The following is a 4,554-nucleotide window of genomic DNA, read 5'->3' on the forward strand; positions in this document are numbered from 1 at the left end:
GTTTTAATTTCGCTTGCTGGTGACGAGCTGGAGTTTCCCAGCAGGAGACGATCATTGTGTCTATCAAGCTCTTTGTTTACATCTATGAATCTTCAGTAAACATTGAGGGGGGGGGGGGAATCAGGCTGCAGGGTTTTTCTCAATGCAGCACCTTCAATATTTGTTCCTGAAACACTTTCTATCTTTGTTAAAATCCTCTTCACGTCCTGATTAATATTCATCAACAAATAACTGACCTCAGATCAAATTTGATAGGCCCGTAAAGTGCCCCTGTCCTGTCAGTAGTCTTAAAAAACAGTCCCTCACTAAATAATAAAAAATAAAAAATCACTTTCTTTAACATTCTGGTTTTTGTTTCTATATTTTCACTGATTTCTCAGAGAATAATTCATCGAACTTGATGAAATCTGACTTTTTGCCAGTGAATGTTTAATCTGTTCAAAACAATGTCGAGCTTTGTAAAAACATAAACAATCCTTAAGGAGTTAGATTTTATTGTTTTGGGGTCATGACCTTCAGGAAAGAGAATCAAACTCCCGACACATAATTCCAGAACAAAGGAGACGGATCCTCTGAACTGAAAATCTCATTCTTCTCCAATCAGAGAGATTTTTAGTAAGTTTAACTGACAGTTTGCTCCGTGGAGGCTTTTTAAAAGATGTAATTGACTCGTGAGACCGGATCAATAACCCCCCCCCCCTCAGGGTCCCATCTGAATCAAATCAACAACTCTGGATTTTTTCTGCCAGATGAATCGATGTGCCGGCGGTTCGTCCTGTGACTGGAACGCCAGCGTCTCCGTGGCCCAGCCGCTCTCCCTCCGCACGCCTGGTTAATAATAGTGTTTTTTCCTGTGAGACTATTTTCTCTCCTCACGGCTGCACACACACACACACACACACACGCACCCATACATGCCTGCACACACACACACAAACACACACACACACACACAAACAAACACTGTGCCGTGCTGATGTTGGGCCGTGCAGAAATAGATAAACTATTTTTACCGATTCCTGTAGAGGTTACTCATGAAGCCATTTAGAGTGGTGCAGCAGCAGGAGAAACCGAAACACGCAAACCCTTTCTCACAAAAACACACACACACAGACACACACTCTGCTTGCAGTTTAATTACACTGTATTGCTGCATTAACAAATAAATTCTATTATTCTTCATTTCCATCCTGACGGCAGCAGACGAGGTGAAATCCCGGATTTCACGTAACAATAAGTGCTTAATTAACCTTGAGGGAGGAGATATTTAAAACACACAAATACCGCACACACACACACACACATGCAAACACCCACACACACCCTCCTCCTACATTCTCCTTCACTATCCCTGTGCCAGCCTCACCCCTCTCCCCCTTCTCTCTCCCAGAAGAACACGTTGCACTAAAACCTGCAGCTGAAGCAAATATATCTAGTGTTAAGAAAAAAAAGAAAAAGAGAGAAAAGGAGAAAACGAAGAACTAAAAAGGAAACGTATGAAATATTTGCATCTTGGTCCGGCTCCACGTCTCTAAACAATCCCCCGGCTTTATTTAAAAAGCTTCACTTTGGATAATCAATGTCGTAATTAAAGAAGAAGAAGAAGAAGAAGAAGAAGCGTTTCTGTGTTTCAGGCACAATCCCGGATTCTAATCAGAGCTAATGAAGGGAGCAAATTAAGCTCGATTCCCCTCCAACCCCCCCCCTCTGTCCGTCCGTCTCCTCCCGTCATTATGAAAATACACCAGGGGTAGAAAGCCATTTTAATCTAACTCCATTTCAACTGACAGGCTTCCCAAACAGGCCGAGAGCCTAATGAGTGCAGCTCATGTAAAATGCCACACGGTGCAGTTAAGTGTGTTTATTGAGAGACGCCTGGCTGCTGCTGCTGCGTGTATGTGTGTGTGTGTGTGTGTGTGTGTGTGTGTGTGTGTGTGTGTGTGTGTTGGGCGAAGTCACGCCTGCACACGTTCACATCGTTTTGTTAACATTTTTATGGCCGCGCTCATGACAGGGATTATTACAGCAGGGTCGGTAAATATAAATTATCTTAGTGTAAGTTAGCGGTGAGTGTTAAAGGGCCCTGCAGGGACAGGGGTGTGTGTGTGTGTGTGGGGGGGGGGGGGGGGGGTGTGTGTGTGTGTGGATGGGTGTGTGTGTGTGACGTAGACAGCCTTTGATTCTTTTCTACATTCGTCACACACGCCTTATGAAAATGAAACCTATTCACACACACACATTCTTCTATAGTGACACAACACAAACACACAACCATAGTGAGGTGATGCAAATCTGGAGGTTTCAGGCAGGAAGGGGGGGGGGGGGGTTGGGGGGCAGCCTGACTCACTCTACACACTGTTTTACATGAGATTTGTGTCGGCTGCAGAGTTGACGCCGGGTGAATATTAGAAATAATGATTTTACATGTTTTTTATGCAAATCATTTTGTAATATTTCAAGAAGGAAGTCATAATTTTTACGAGCATACAAACATTATTCCCGTAATCTTTTTTCAACGTGAAGCTAATCCTCCGCTGAGCTGCAGACGCACAAACAGAGACACTGGTTCATTTGGTTTGATGAGCACAGAAGCATCAGTCAGCGTGAAGAGCATTTAAAGTGTTGGAGCTGAGAAAGAGGAAATGTACGCGTTTGTGTGTTTGTGCGTTTAACGAGTGAGTTCACACGTCTGACGGGAGGGGGGGGGGGGGGGGGGGTTTAGGTGAGTGTTTAATTTGACAAATTCATGTATAACAAACACGAGAAAGTCAGATTTGGAGTTTTTGCAGTAAACGTTTTTCAGTCGTGCTAAATTGTGAAGAAACGTTGAGGCCGAGTGTTTGGGGGGGGGAGGGGGGGGGGGGGTTGATTCTATAAACTACTGCTGCTGCGTTACCAGGCAACCAATCAGATCAGCTTTCTACTCATCTTGTGAAACTGAAGATCTGAAGGAGGAAGAAATCTGATCAAATCTATTAATTCTCTAACAACTCAAAAGGTCTAAACCAAATCAATGTTGATATATAATAATGTTTATATCATTGTTTGATTCGTCTCAGCCTGGGATTTGATTAAATATGTTTTTAACATTATTTTAGTGCATTTATATTGCAAATTTTATCTCAATCTATTTTCATGATGTTTAAATTTTAGCATTTTTATTATTTTGTGTAATTCTCTAATTGATCGATTGATTGGTTGATCTCACAGTGTTGTCAAATGAAAACGTGAAACAGGAAGTGAGAGCGTGTCATGTCTCCCTGTAAAATGGGTGAACCGGCCCTTTAAGGGATCACATGACTCCACATCATTCCATTTCCAAATAAGGATCCGAGTGCTTTATTCTCACTGAACTTTAAATAAGACAAAAAAGGATGTTTTCCGAGGTCGAGGATGAACTTTAAACTGAAATGGAAGATTTTAAAATGCTCCGGGAACAAATGGACATCTATAATTCAGAGGTGACGTCTATCTGCAGAGGAGGATTGTGGGAAACTATTAGTGATGAACCGTGTGGTCAAACCGTTTCTCTACAAAAACAAATAAAGTTTTATAAAGGAGGTCTGAGAATGGGCCCGATGTCATACACACACACACACACACACACACATTCACACAAAGTGTAAATCCATTGATTTCTAAGATTTCCTTGTAGCCTAATAAGATAGAAATGTAATTGAGACTCGATATTAAACACTTAACATCTTATTCCAGTGAGACATGTTCTGTCTGCAGCCTCTCACTCGTCCACTTGGGAAACTGACGAGTGTTTATCTGATGTTTTATCGACTAAACGATGAATTAATAGAAACAATAACAATGGTGACTGCTGAAGGCTGAATCCATCAGTCAGGCTCCAGAATATAAAAGACACAGATCGATAAAAAGCTGATATTAATGTTGTCTTTCCTCAGAAAAGCTCATTTAAGATGAAGAGTCGCTGCCAGTTCAGTGACGCATGATGATCATATCTGAGGAACACACATTTCACTCTCGGCGGCTGTTAAACTTCTGACCGTGGTCGTTTGGATTCGAGGAGGAGTGACCTTCTTCTCTCCCTGACACAGGAAACAGCGTTTGTATCAAAGCTTCACATCTCGGACCGAGCCGCTGCTGTTCTACGCTTTATCATACGAGCACAGCAGGCAGAGTGTGTGTGTGTGTGTGTGTCTGTGTCTGTGTATGTGTGTGTTATCGCTCCGCTAAGACACTAAGCACCCAGCTAGAAAGGAGGCACATGCAAGAAGAGGGTGAAGCGCGAGTTGTGAGGTCACTTCCTGCAGAGATTAGAAGAGGAGGAGGAGGAGGAGGAGGAGGAGGAGGAGGAGGAGGAGGAAGCACACTGACTGCACATGCAGCTCTAACGTGGACACAGTGTTGATTGGCTGTCGGCCACTAGCGAGCCGGGCGGGGGGGGGTTAGTGAGAGGCACTGTTAGAGCTGCTTACCTTTTCTTAGGTAAATGTTATCTGAGAGACAAACGAAAAGGAAACAAACACAAACAGGTGACTGTAAGCACTGGAAAATAATACACAATACCTGCTGACTCAACCA

The sequence above is a fragment of the Pleuronectes platessa genome, chromosome 22 (assembly GCF_947347685.1).
Source record: "Pleuronectes platessa chromosome 22, fPlePla1.1, whole genome shotgun sequence".
Taxonomy (NCBI): domain Eukaryota; kingdom Metazoa; phylum Chordata; class Actinopteri; order Pleuronectiformes; family Pleuronectidae; genus Pleuronectes; species Pleuronectes platessa.